The sequence below is a fragment of the Mus caroli genome, unplaced genomic scaffold, assembly GCF_978045245.1.
Source record: "Mus caroli unplaced genomic scaffold, Mus_caroli_1 scaffold_13, whole genome shotgun sequence".
NCBI classification, from domain to species: Eukaryota; Metazoa; Chordata; class Mammalia; order Rodentia; family Muridae; genus Mus; species Mus caroli.
In genome coordinates this window covers 35,090,435-35,105,149 of record NW_028227268.1, presented here as the reverse complement: position 1 = coordinate 35,105,149, position 14,715 = coordinate 35,090,435, and the positions used below count along the sequence as shown (strand labels likewise).

Genomic DNA, 14,715 nt, shown 5'->3' with positions numbered 1-14,715 from the left:
CACAGCTTCCGGTGGGTGACCCGGGGACTCCGGAGCTCCCTCAGAGCATGGCGGTTTCCGAGCATTCATGTCGGCAGGCCTGCCTAGCGTAAGAAGTAGCTGGAAAAGTAAGCTATCGTGTCCTTGTCGTCTCGTGGTCTAGCCTGGGCCTCTTGGTGTCCTGAGGGAGGAGCTGGACCTCTTTAGTAGCGTTGACCGGGGGTGTTGACGGAGCGGGAGTGACTGCTTCCACATCAGAACTTTTGGGGAGATTGGCAGTTTGGAAGGTGGCTTTAAAGGCCCAAGAAATACTGAAGATGATATAAAAAAAAAAAGTGTGTCGTGTTAGGCAGTGGTGGCCGCACGCCTTTAATCCCAGCACTCGGGAGGCAGAGGCAGGAGGATTTCTGAGTTCGAGGCCAGCCTGGTCTACAGAGTGAGTTCCAGGACAGCCAGGACTACACAACAAAACAAAACCAAAAAAAGTGTGTCATACCCCACATTTAAAAAAAAAAAAATTAGCATTTTTTTGAAGACAGCATCTAAACTTTCTAAATTATGGGATATAGGAATACGCGACTCTCCCTGCTTTTGCACTACTTATTGGCAACAACTTCTTCTTCTTCTTTTTTTTTTTTTTTTTTGGTTTTTCGAGACAGGGTTTCTCTGTGTAGCCCTGGCTGTCCTGGAACTCACTCTGTAGACCAGGCTGGCCTCGAACTCAGAAATTCGCCTGCCTCTGCCTCCCAAGGGTTGGGATTAAAAGTGTGCGCCACCAAACCGGTTCTTTTCTTTCTTTTTTTTAACTTGTGGATTTTCAAGACAACTCCTTTGTGTAGGTTTCTTGCTTGGCTCTCCCAGAACTGACTCTGTAGAGCAGGCTGTCCTCGAAGTCACAGAGATTCATCTGCCACTGCCTCCTGAGTACTGGGATTAGAAAGGCCAGCGACCTTCCCTACACCCCCCCCCCCAAAAGCCGGGTGGTGATGGTGCACGCCTTTTATCCCAGCCCTTGGGAGGCAGAGGCAGGTGGATTTCTGAGTTCAAGGCCAGCCTGATCTACAAAGTGAGTTCCAGGACAGCCAGGGTTACACCGAGAAATCCTGTCTGGAACCCCCCCATCCCCAAAACAAAAGAAAGGTCAACGCCACCAACACTCAGCTAAAGCAACGACTCTTTATTATTACATTTCTTTTGTGTTTGTGTGTAGACACACAGGCCACATTACTAGAGTGGAGATGTGAGAAAGTGGTTCTCAGCTTCCCCCATGTGGTATTGGGGACGGATGGAATTCAGGCTGACAGGCTTGGCAACCACGCCCTTTACCTGCTGAACTACCTCTCCCCTCCCTGGCAGTGATTCTTAGCCTGGACTTTTATTCAGGAATTGAAGCTTTAAATACTCCAAATCAGTCATTCAAGTACTAAGGAAGGTGGCGACATTTTGAACAGTGTAGAGAATGTCACAGATCTTAAATGTGCATAGACACGTCATACAAAGTATGAGGATGGAAAAACAGCACCGTTTTCTTGAAACATAAACTTAGAAAACTTTTTACTATCCGGATCAAGCTCCAAATTCCGTGTCTCTCCTTGGAGGAGGAGAATGTATTTATCCCATTTGATGACTCAGAAAGCTTGGTAGGACTGGACAAAATATGGTTTATGTAAGTACATTGTTTAGCTTACATAGGATTTATATATGAGTATTCAGTTATTATTAGATGTTATTCCCCAGGGAGAATTTGGGCTTAATATTTATAAGGCAGTTGGGTTCTTAGGTGAGAAGATAGTGAGTGAAAAAGAGAAAAGGGGCAGACAGAGGTCACTCAAGACTACACAAGAGAAACTATGTCTCAAAACAAAAACAAAACAAAAACAGATAATAGGACTGGAGAGGTGGCTCAGTGGTTAAGAGCACCTGCTGCTGCTCTTCCAGAGAGCCAGGTTCAATTCCCAGCACCCACATGGCAGCTCAAAACTCTGTAACTCCAGTTCCAGGAGATTGGACGACCTCACACAGACATACCTGCAGACAAAGCAACAATACACATAAAATGAAAACTAAATTATTAAGACTTATTTATTTACTTATGTATGTGAGCACACTGTCACTCTACTCAGACACACTAGAAGAGGGGATCAGCTCCCATCACAGATGTGGCTGCTGGGAATTGAACTCAGGACTTCTGGAAGAGCAGCCAGTGCTCTTGACCACTGAGCCATCTCTTCAGCCCCGAAAACTAAATTATTAAAAAACAATAATAGGGGCTGGTGAGATGGCTCAGTGGGTAAGAGCACCCGACTGCTCTTCTGAAGGTCCAGAGTTCAAATCCCAGCAACCACATGGTGGCTCACAACCACCCGAAATGAGATCTGACGCCCTCTTCTGGTGTGTCTGAGGACAGCTACAGTGTACTTACAATAAATAAATAAATCTTTAAAAAAAAAAAAACAATAATAAGTAAATAGGAGGAGAAAATGGAAAAAAAATTCTGTCCACACAAAAACCTGAACATAGTGTTTCTAGATTCTATATTCATAGTTTTTAATTGTAGAAGCAACCAAGATGTCCTTTAGTATGTGAATAAAACTGATCTACCCGGATATTGAAAATATTACTCAACTAAATGAAATGAGCTTTCAAATCATGACTAGACAACAGGAACGGTAAACACGTACTGCCAAGAGGAGAGAAGGCGGTCTGAGAAGGCTGTGCACTGTCTGGGTCCACCAGAGGACACGGCATCAGTAAAACTAGGAGCATCTCCTAAAGCTGGCAGGCAAAAGCATGGGCGCTTGGTTCTTAGGGGAGTGAGGATACTCTCTGTGGTACTGTTACTGTGGGTACATGTCTGTGTGTCTGTCCAAGGCCACAGAATGGACAGCAGAAGTAGAGTCTAATTCACACTGTGTGCTCTGGGTGACTATTGAAGATGTGGAAAAGACAAGAACATCTCAGGATATAGATAGATATGCTAACAGAGGAAAGCAGTACAGTAATGGTTCCGAACATCCAGTATTTGCCTTCTTTGTGTTCCCGAAGCTTTACTCATAAATAACTGGCACAAGGATGCTCATTTAGTAGAATGGTGATTTAATGAAAATAAAAGTTGAAATATAGGAAACAAAACGAAAAAAAAAAAATGGAGTTATAAGTAGTAATAGATCTTCAGCTTGGTCAAATGCAGTGGATTTGCTCTTTATGTTTTTATTTTCTCATCTTGGAGAGTTAAACTACTTGACTATGTACTTGGGCAACTAGATGCTGTTAACGCCTACCATCTAATTTTCAATAGACAGGGTGGTACAGACTTGTAGTTCAAGCTACTCAGAGGTTGAGACAGAATGATCAGAAGTCCAGGGCTCACTCTGGCGTACAGAGTGAGCACAAGTCCAGTTTGGGCAGCTGAAACCTAATCATCTCAAAAAATAGAAAGAGGGCTAAAGCCGGGCGTGGTGGCGCACGCCTTTAATCCCAACACTCGGGAGGCAGAGGCAGGCGGATTTCTGAGTTCGAGGCCAGCCTGGTCTACAAAGTGAGTGCCAGGATAGCCAGGGCTACACAGAGAAACCCTGTCTCGAAAAACCAAAAAAAAAAAGGGAAAGAGGGCTAAGGAATATGGCTTAGTTATAGTGCTTCCCTTGAATGTTACGATCTAGAGTCAATTCCCAGTACTAAAAAACAACGCAGAGACACGAAAAACCACTCTATCATGTGTGCGTTATTTGCATCATTCTCTGCTGAAACTTCGAATCTAGACCCTCTCAGTCCCTGTCAATCATGACTCCACTTTCAGTTTTGAGCATGGCTCTCATGAATACATACTTTGTGCAAATGAAATAATACAGTAACTGTTCTTCTCTGACTGGTCTGTTTCAATTAGATGATGTTCTTAAGATTAATCCATATGGTAGCATCTATAGGGGTTTCCCTCTTTGTGTGTGTGTGTGTGTGTGTGTGTACACTAGAGGGGAAGAGAAGAGAGAGAGCAAGAGCAAGCGATGATCACGTGTGCTGCAGAGGCAGCTTCCAGTAGTCTGTTCTCCCACCGTGTGGCTCCCAGACATTCAACTCAGGTCTTTAGGTTTAACTGCACTAAACTGTCTCCCCAGCCCTTTACATCTGTGTTTGTTTTTTCTTTTTTAATTATTATCAGAGCTTAGGAGATAGTTCAGGGGATAAAGTGTGTGTCATGCAAGCATAAAGACTTAAGGTCAAATCTCCAGAATGTCTGTGGAATGGAGCACAGTGGCACTTTATAACCCTAGTGCTGCTGCATTGAGATGTGAGACAGATAGGAGACTCCCTGGAGGCTCGGGGGCCAAGTGGCCTGCATATGCAGTGGTATCTTTGTTAGAGTTACTACTGCTGTGATGAAACACTAGTACTAAAAGCAAGTTGGGGAGCAAAGGGTTTATTTAGCTTAAACTTCCACATCACAGTTCATCTTAAAAGGAAGGACAGGAACTCAAGCAAAGCAAGAACCTGGGACTGGAGAGATGCCTCAGCGGTTAAGAGCACTGACTGCTCTTCCAGACGTCCTGAGTTCAATTCCCAGCAACCACATGGTGGATCACAACCATCTGTAAACCCTCTTCTGAGGTGTCTGAAAACAGCTACAGTGTACTCATATACATAAATAAATATATCTTAAAAAAAAAAAAAGAAAAATCAGGAACCTGGAGAACAGGAGCCGATGCAGAGGCCCTGGAGGGGTGCTGCTTACTAGCTTGCTCCTCAGGACTTGCTCAGCCTGCTTCCCTACCTATAGACCGAAGCACTGCCAGCCCAGGAATGGTACCACCCATAATGGGCTGGGACCTTCCCCATCAATATTTAAGTTAAAAAAAAATGTCCTACAGGTTTGTCTATACTTCAGTCTTATGGAGGCGTTTTCTTAAATGAGGTCCCTCCTCTCAGATGACTTTAGCTTGTGACAAGTTAACATAAAAGTAGCCAGCACAAATTTCAAGATGGAAGGTGATGGCCAATATGATGGAAGGTACTGACCTCCATATTTATTCCATGGCACTGATGTGCTAAAACTCCCTAACACAAATACATGCCCCACACAAGCATGCTGCCTTGTGGGTCCTCATTCTGCCCCGCTGTGGGGGTGTGGAAGCACCACTGGAGAGGCTGGGCTTTAGGGAAGTGTCAAGACGTCACTCAGGGGTGGGAAAACGCAGCCTAGCATGTGGGAGGCAACCCAGTAGTGCTGGGTTGAGAAGAGTTGGGAATGGAATTGGGGACCTGTGGGCTGAGGGCAACGACAAACGCGGGGCTGGGGGAGTGAGAACTTTGGCTTAGCTCATCATGGCAAGTCCTTAGCTTGGCAACAGTTGTCTGGGAGCAAAGGCCTTCAGTAGTAGACTTAGGCAGCGGCTTGGAAGTCGAAGGCTTTCTCTATGCTCCCGATTGAAGTTCTTGATGAAAGGCAGTCCTTGGTTCCTACTCCTCAGGGTGGACCAGAGATTAAATACTTTTCTCAGGGAGGAATGTCTGGGAAGGGAACCTTATTGGCTAAAACCCCTCAGGGTCTCTGGATGCCTCATTAGTATGGAAAACTCTGTCCTGAGCGATGTGAACAACGTGGGGAGTGTGGGCATATGTTCAGGGCCAGGAATCTAATAGGGACCAGGGAGGCGCCTACCATCTCAGGTGGGTACCTGGGTACCAGGCTCTCAGAGGGCTCTACCTTACCAGGTTTCCCATAGTGTCTCATCTGTAATTTCAGCATTCAGAGGCCTAGGCAGGAAAACTGTCTAGAATTTAAGGGTGTATGTACTTCTTAACAGGCTAGCCATGATTATACAATGACACTGTTCTCACAAAACAAAACAAAACAAACTTGAAAAGGGTCAGGTATGGTGTTTTATACCTAGGCACTAAGGAGGCAAGGGATAGACCTGTGAACTCTATATAGCAGGTTCTAGGCCAGCCAGCACTATATAGTGAGATTGTGTCTGAAAAATGAAACAAAACAAAAAAGCAGAAAGGGGCTGAGAGATGACTCACTGGGTACCAGGGTCTGCTTCTAAGTCTGATGACCGACCATTGTTTGATCCTTCAGGCGCCATGGTGAAAGGGGAGGACCGTCTCTGCACATGCCTCCCTTTTCAGAAAATTAATATATAAAGTGTAATTGCAAAATAAATCTTTCTGTTTGGCAGGACAAGGGACTGGGGTACATATTTTAGATATCAAAAGCATTCCTGGCCTCCAGGTTCTCCCAGCATCCCTCAGTCCCTAGCTGGCATACCCTGCCCCCAACCCTGAACTTTCCAGGCCAGGGACTGAGCTGCCCTTCCCCCAGAGGCTCCTCCCTATATAATCAAGACATCGTTTTGGATTGTCCCTTTCTCATGCTTGTGTATGTCTCTCCCCCTCCCCCTCCCCCTCCCCCTTTCCCTGTTCTTTCTCTGGGCTTGCATCTTTCTTCTCCCCCTTCCCCTCTTCCTATGGTGATTTCCCTGGCCTTGGTCCTTGGGGTCAGTGAACTAGTCCTCCTGAGAACAGCTTTCCAATAAAAGTACTTTTAATAAGTCTAATCTGCTTGAATTGGCTCATTTCACTGGTGGAGAAATAACATCACTCTCTAGTGATGGGACTCTATAGCCTCACACATGCTAGATTTTCCACTGAGCTACATCTGCAGTCCATTCATTCAAATTTGAGACATAGTCTCTGTTTCCAAAGCTGGCCCCAAATTTATAATTCTCTTGGCTCTTTTGGAATAGTGGGATGGCAGGTATGCATTGCCAGGTCTGACTCAATAGTCTGTGGGTGTTGTGGTTCGTTGGTTGGTTTTGAAATGGGTTTTCTGTAGCCTAGGCTACCATAACATACGCAGTATAGACTGACTGCAAACTTGAGGCAATCCTTGTACTTCAGCTTCCCAAAGTATTGTAATTACAGGTCCCAACCACCATGCCTGGCTTAGTAAAGTCACCTCTTTGTCCTAAGGCAGGTTTTATGCATAAGTAGGCCAGTAATGACGGACATCTTGTGAAATACTGTAACTGAGCTTTGTGAAGGACACCATGTTACTAGTTTAAGGAGGTAATACTACTAGGGGACAGGTGTGATAGTTCAGTGGAAAAGGTATTTGGTGCCAAACCCTGAGAACCTGAGTTCTATTCCCAGGACCTATATGGTAGAATGAAAACCAGTTGGTTGGGCGTGGTGGTGCACACCTTTAATCCCAGCACTCGGGAGGCAGAGGCAGGCAGATTTCTGAGTTCGAGGCCAGCCTGGTCTACAAAGTGAGTTCCAGGACAGCCAGGGCTATACAGAGAAACCCTGTCTCAAAAAACCAAAAAAAAAAAAAAAAGAACCAGTTGATCCCCTGTGAGCGATCACATGAGTTGTGCCACTTTCATGCAAGTTCATACATACACAGACACATATACTAATTAAATGTAAAAAAACTAAGAAGTATGCACAGGTAGCCAGGAAGGTGGCTTGTTGGGTAAGAGACTTTCCCACCAAACCTGACAACCTAAGTTTGATTCCCAGGACCCACAAGTTGTCTTTTGATCACCATATGGGCATCATGGCACCTTCATGCCCAACAACTAATAAATAAGTAAACAAGTAAATAAGATACCCCTAGGACCAGTATGAATGGTCATTAGGTAAGGATGCTTGCTTCCAAATCTGCAAGCTAAAATTTAATCCTTAGGAGTCACATGGTAGAAGAAAAGAACTGGCTCCCAGGAGGTTTCCTCTAACTACACACTGTTCCATGGTACATATATGCCCACACACACATACATACAATAAGTAAATAAATGAATAAATAAATGTTAACAATAAAGAAGATTTTCTTTTTTTGTTTTTCGAGATGGGGTTTCTCTGAGGCTAGTGAGACCTTGTCTCAAAAAATAAAATAAAAACATTAAAAAGTTAACTAATGTCAGGAGTTATGGCACAAGCCTTTAATCCTAGCACTCAAGAGGCAGAGATAGGCAGAGGTCTGTAAATTTGAGGCCATTCTGGTCTTCAAAATGTGTTCCAGGACAGCCAGTGATCTTTCATACAGAGAAACCCTGTTTTGAAATAATTAGCTAATTAATTAAAAACAACTAGCAAACCATTGAAAGTAAATCATTTGCCTGGCATGTGTGAGCCCCAGAGTTCAGTTTCTAGCACCTTAAAGGTCCCCCAACTCCGTGTCCCTATTTTTTTCTCCCCATATCAGACATCTCTTTTTTTAATTGTCCTTTTTAGTTTTAGTAAAATGTTTAAAACAGCATTGTTAGGTTAAAGAGATGGCTCGGTTAAGAGCACTGACACTAACTGTGCCGGGCAGTGGTGGCGCACGCCTTTAATCCCAGCACTTGGGAGGCAGAGGCAGGTGGATTTCTGAGTTCAAGGCCAGCCTGGTCTACAGAGTAAGTCCCAGGACAGCCAGGGCTACACAGAGAAACCCTGTCTCGAAAAACCAAAAAAAAAAAAAAACCAAGAGCACCGACTGTTCTTCCAGAAGATCCAGATCTAGTACTGACGTAGCACCTTGAAGCCATCCGTAACTCCTGTTCCAGAAAATCTAGTGCCCTCTTGTGGACTATGAGGACACTTGATGCATGTAGTACACAGACAGAGCACCCATACGCTTTTCCTTTAAAGCATTGTTTCACATACGTACTCTCTTTTCTCTCTTTGAAACCGAACTTTTAACTTATATTGTAATAGCAGGTGTGGTGGCCCATGCCTTTAATCCCAGCAGGTACATCTCTGTGAGTCTGAGGCCAGACTGATCTACATATTAAGCTCCATAACTGCATGAAGAAATCCTGTCTCAAGAAAGAAGAAAAGAATAATAAATAAACTACATCATTTGTTTTAGTATGTATGTAGTCTCACACACAGGGGTCAGAAGAGAACCTTGTGGGGAGTACTTTCTCATCATGTGGGTCCCAGGGGCAGGCTTTATTGTGAGGTAGAGACCAAAGTCTGAATTCAGAATCTAAGCTGGGCAGTGGTGGCGCACACCTTTAATCCCAGTGCTTGGGAGGCAGAGGCAGGCGCAGGCGAATTTCTAAGTTTGAGGCCAGCCTGGTCTACAGAGTGAGTTCCAGGACAGCCAGGGCTACACAGAGAAACCCTGTCTCAAAAAATCAATGGGGGTGGGGTGGGGAGGGGAGAGAGTATGAATCTAATATTAAGATAGGTGACTACCTGAAGAAAAATTGTTTTCGAGAGCAAGAGCAGCCTCAAATGCACATTACAGGGAGTTTTTAAAGACAAAGCACATAGAAAAACTACATTCAGGTTGGCAGTTGCAGAGGCAAATGAAAGCAAACAAGCAGTTTAACAGTATCCAAAACCTTGCAGTTATCTGGGGCAGTTCAACCCCGAGTTTTGAGAACACTGCCAAGTATTTTCCCAAGGGACTTTCCATGGCATAGGTGGTAAGAGAGGCCAGTTTCACAGTAAATCAAAGATGTCTCCAGCTGGGAGAAGTGGAAGAATCTTTGGCCTCTTACAGTTTGATAGCAAGTGCTTTTACTTGCTGACCCATCTCACTGGCTCTATTTCTCTTTGCATTATTTTTAAAGATTTATGTTTAATTAATGAACTATATAGCTGAGGACTACAGGCATGTGCCATTATAGCCCATGCTGAGAATCAGACCCACAGCTCTGTGCATACTAGGCAAGCACTCTACCAGTTGAGCTACAACCCCAGCTGCATAGGCCTATAGTTCAATAGATATAATAATATAATATATTGCTGTATAGGTGTTCACAGTTTGCAAGTTCTTTGTCCTACAATTGTAAAAGTCTGTCCTAGTTAGATTGTTGTTGCTATGATAAGCATCACGACCAAGAACAACATGGTGAGGAAGAGGCTTACAAAGTCAGAGTAGGAACTTAGAGCAGAAACCATGGAGGAACACTTGAGTGTCTTGCTACCAGGCTCATGGCTCTTTCTTACATAGACCATACCCACTTTCTTACCTATGGTACTACCCACAAGATCCTACATTAGTTAGCAACCAAGACAAGACTCCACAGATATGTTCACAGGCCAGTCTGACGGAGAAAGTTCTTCAATTAAGGTTTCCTCTTTCTGCTGGGCAGTAATGGTGCGCACCCTTAATCCTGGCACTCAGAGGCAGATGGATCTCTGAATTCAAGGCCAGCCTGGTCTACAGAGCAAGTTCCAGGATGGCCAGGGAGAAACTCAGTCTTGGGGAGGGAAAAACACCTTTCCCAAGTGTGTCAAAACCATGATTTACATCACAAAGTTCACAGTCCTTATGAGAAAAGTTAATCATTCTTTGGAGTGGTCTGAATTTGAAGTAAGCTTCCATGGAGTAAGTAAGAAGAAGAAACTTATAATTAGCTGATAGATCATGGACATGAAGGCATTTTCCCTAGAGTGCGGCTTATCCATTGCATTTCAGCTGTGCTGAGCCTTGTGATCTCTTTAAATGTGCAACGCCAAATTGTGGTAGTTTGAGGATGTAGGTTATGCTATCCCAGAGTTGCTTAAAAAATGGAGCTTGCATCTTCTTACAACTGAGCAGGCTTTTTAAGACATGAGATATATTAGTTGTTTGATACTTACTGTTATTTCTCTGACTGGGAGGAAGGGGAAGCAGAGAAGGGAGCGGGGAGGATGGGGTGAGGGGGAAGCCCGGGGAGACAAAAGTGTCTGGACTATATAGGGAAGGGCACCTCAGCCCTTGGCTGGAAACTGGAGGCCAGGTCTGCTTTGTTATGTAAAATATGCACTTAAGTCCCTTGTCCTGGGTCTGAAGCCAAACAACCTGTTAGTAGTTCAGAAACCTTTTGTGTTTAAGTTGTGTGGTAATACTAACGTTACCACAGGTTTAATGGTTTGATTGAAGTAAATTTATCACACTTGTGGTGGGTGGGAGGTATTGTAGCATTGTCGTTTACTTGAGTGTCACCTTACAGCCAGAAAGTAGGGCTGTATTCCAGGAGGATCCAGAGGTTAGGCTTCCACATCACTTTTTTGGGGTGGGGTGGGGTGGGGTGGTTTTGGTGGGTTTTTTTGTTTTTTTTTTTTTCCGAGACAGGGTATCTCTGTGTAGCTCTGGCTGTCCTGGAACTCACTCTGTAGACCAGGCTGGCCTCAAACTCAGAAATTCTCCTGCCTCTGCCTCCCAAGTGCTGGGACTAAAGGCGTGTGCCACCACTGCCAGGCTCACTTCCACATCACTTTATGTATAACATCACTTAAGGCCACTTTGCAAGCATGCTAAGCAATTTAGTGTCTTGTCTCTGACTTCGGTTCTGACCTTTGTATTTCCTAGCCCTTTCGCATGCTCTGTGATTTACTTTAGAGCCACCTGGATACTCTCCCCATCTCAAATTCTTAATCACACCTGAGAAAAATACTTTGTTGTTTTGAGACAGTCTCATATATATCAGGGCCTCTTCTGAGATTCCGAGATTCCAGGCATCCATTACTATACACAGAATTGGAGATGAAATCCATGGTATGCTAGAAAGGAAAAAAATCCTACCTATTGAACTAAGTTCTCAGGTCAGAGGAGCTTTCTGTGTGTTTACACGGTGGTACACTTGAATGGAGAGAGCAGAGGCCAAAATGTTAATGTTTGAAAGGTTTGGGGAGTTTTTTTACTTGGTAGGGTATGGTTTTATTGTTTTGAGACAGGGTTCCACTATTTAGGCTAACCTGGCTAGCCTAGAACTGGATATGTAGACAAGGTTAGCCTCAAACTCAAAGAGAAGATAGATCTGTCTGCCTCTACCTTCTAAGTGTTAGAATTAAAGGTGTACACCAATAAGTTATTTCTCCATCAGTGAAATGAGCCAATTCAAGCCAAAATTTAAAATACAGATGTATAAACGCAGGTTTGTTGGGAAGCTGCTCTGGGGCAGATCCACTGACCCCAAGAACTTGAGGCCAGAGAAATCACCATAGGAAGTGGAAAGAGGGGATGGGGAAAAGAGAAGGCAAGAAAAAACACTATCAGAGAGAGGGAGAGGAGAGGTATAGAAGAAAAAGACTGGGAGACCAAAATGTCTGCATTATATAGGGAAAAGCCCCTGGGCGAAGGACAGCCTAGTCCCTGGGCTAGAAAGTTTAGGGTTGTGGGCATGGTATGCCAGGTAGGAACTGAGGGATGCTGAACTCTGAAACCAAACATATGCCGTTATGCCTGGCTCTAGTTGTTGTAGGAAAGGATAAAAATGTAGGACAGGAGGCCTGGTATGGTGACACATGCCTTTCATTCCAGCATTTGGGAGACAGGGGCAGGGAGATCTATGAGGTTCAGGCCAGCCTAGTCTTCAAAACAAGTTCCAGGACAGCCAGCACTACACAAAGAAACCCCAAATCAAAAGCAAAACGAAAACAAAAATAGTAGAGCAGGGGCTGGAAAGATGACTTGATGGTTAAGAGCACCGGCTCCTCTTCCAGAGGACCCAGATCCACAGTACTCAAATGGCTGCTCACATCCTGTAGCTCTAGTTCCAGAGGATCTGTCCACCTTTTCCAGCTTCCTTGTGGACCAGGCATATATGTGGGTGCACAGACATACATTTAGTCAATATGCACACACATTAGTTAGATTGGTGGATAGCTAGGAAGACAGATAGATAGATAGATAAATAGATGGAAAGAAAGTTTTTTTAAATTGGGCCTGGAGAGATGGCTTAGCAGTTGAGAGCACTTATTACTCTCACAGAGGATACATATTTCGATCCCAGAACCTATTTGGTGTCTCATAATGATATGTAACTATCTGGCCTTTTCAGACACAAGGCACACATGGTATGCATCTACATGTCAATATACATTTAGGGAAACACTGATATAAAATACCCAGGCTTAAAAATTAAAATTTCCTATGTATGATTGCATGTGTGCCAAGAAGCATAGGAGATTCTAAGGCGGTTTTCAGTAAGCTGGTATCTTCCACCATGTGGGTCTCAGGGATCAAACTCCTATCATTAGGGTTAGTGACAGGCACCTTTATCAATGGAGCTGTCTCAGTGGTCCCTGATTTTGTTTTGGTACAAGGTCTGATATAGCCTAGACTGGCCTTGAACTTGGTTTATAGGAGAGAATAACCCTGACTCCTAACCCTCTTGCTTGAACTTGGTTTATCATAGAGGATGACCTTGGCCTCTTGACCCTTTTGCCTCAACCTCTCAAGTGCTAGAATTATAGGTGTGTATTTGTGTGTAAGGCTGTTTGTATGTTTTATTTTTTTGCAGTGTTGGTAATCAAACCCAGAGGGTTTGGGGGGGGGGGGGTTGTTTATTTTTTGGTTTTTTGATTTTTTCAAGACAGGGTTTCTCTGTATAGCCCTGGCTGTCCTGGAACTCACTCTGTAGACCAGGCTGCCTCTGCCTTCCAAGTGCTGGAATTAAGGGCGTGCGCCACCACTGCCCAGCAAACCCAGGGTTTTATGAATGTTAAGCAGTTGTTCAACCACAGAACTATGCTCAGCTTTTACCTATTGTATGGTTTGATGACTTTTGATTTGCCTATATAGTAGTTGTTCAGTCATCGGAACAAATCAGTTGTACATTTTGTGAGTGGGTGGGCAGCTGGGTTTCAATTCACATTGTAACCCAGGCATGTCTTGAGCTTTCAGTTCTCCTACCTCTGCTTCCTGTGTAGCTAAGATTATAGGGTTAAGTCATAATACTTGGCCAGTGTTAGAATTTTTCATGGACATCAAAGAATTCCCCCATGATGAGACAAGATGGCTTAGTGGTTAAGAGCAGTTCAATTCCAAGCACCCACATGGCAGCTCACAACTCTCTATAACTTCAGTTCCAGAGGATCTGCCGCCCTCATACAGACAAGCAGACAGATCACCAGTGCACATTAAAAGAAATGAATCTTTGAAAAATCCCCACATACATCCCACCCCCAAGCATTTGCAGTCCACTAGTTTCTGTGTCCCAAACCCAGCTATAGAAAACAATTGATTACCACTCTGGATATACCTACTTTTCCTAATATTTTGTAAAAAAAAAAAAAAAAAAAAAAAAAAAAAAAAGAATAATCATGTAGTTTGTAGTCTATGTGCAGTTCTTTTCACTTACTATATATTTTTAAATTTTTTAAGATGTATTTATTTTATGTGTATGAGTACACTGTAGCTGTCTTCAGACACACAAGAAGAGGGCATCTGATCCTGTTACAGATGGTTGTGAGCCATCATGTGGTTGTTGGGAATTGAACTCAGGACCTCTTGAAGAGCAGTCAATGCTCTTAACTTCTGAGCCATCTCTCCAGCCCCACTTACTATATTTTTGAAGTTCATAAATGATGTCACCTGTATTGCTAGTTCATTTTTCTTTGACAAGAGTTTTACTATATAGCCCCCGCTCACTTGGAACTCATTGTGTATACCAGTCTGGGATCTCCCTGCCTCTCTGCCTCCTGAGTGCAGGGATTAAAGGAGTGTGCCGCTGTTGCCAGAGTGTTCACCAGAGTAGGCTGCTCAGATATGGGTTTAAGCCAATAAAGTCTTTGTTACCAGCCAGTGATTACACTGGGTGTTTTGGATCCCAGCGTAGCACTGAACCTTTCTTAGGATGAGTTTTTAAGCACAAAACTCATGCTCTGGGTTGACATACTTTAGTTAACAAGAAAGTTATCCATAAGTAGAACTATAGAAGCTAGAAAGCAGCTTAGAACATCTTGAGCCTCTCCTAGAGCTCCATGGACTCTGATGGATTAGACCTATGTTCTTGTTTTGGCGAGTGGTGC

At 43.9% G+C, this 14,715-nt stretch overlaps 1 protein-coding gene across 3 annotated transcripts in view; it reads left to right on the top strand.

Moving 5' to 3' along the window:
- Positions 1 to 36: 36 nt before the first annotated feature.
- Tex14 (testis expressed 14, intercellular bridge forming factor) overlaps positions 37 to 14,715 on the top strand; it is a 164,995-nt gene continuing 150,316 nt past the window's right edge. For all 3 annotated transcript variants that reach the window (XM_085829697.1, XM_085829698.1, XM_021177802.2), the window contains exon 1: positions 37 to 107. The gene's annotated coding sequence lies outside the window, so the exon portion shown is untranslated. The remainder of the gene's footprint in view (positions 108 to 14,715) is intronic.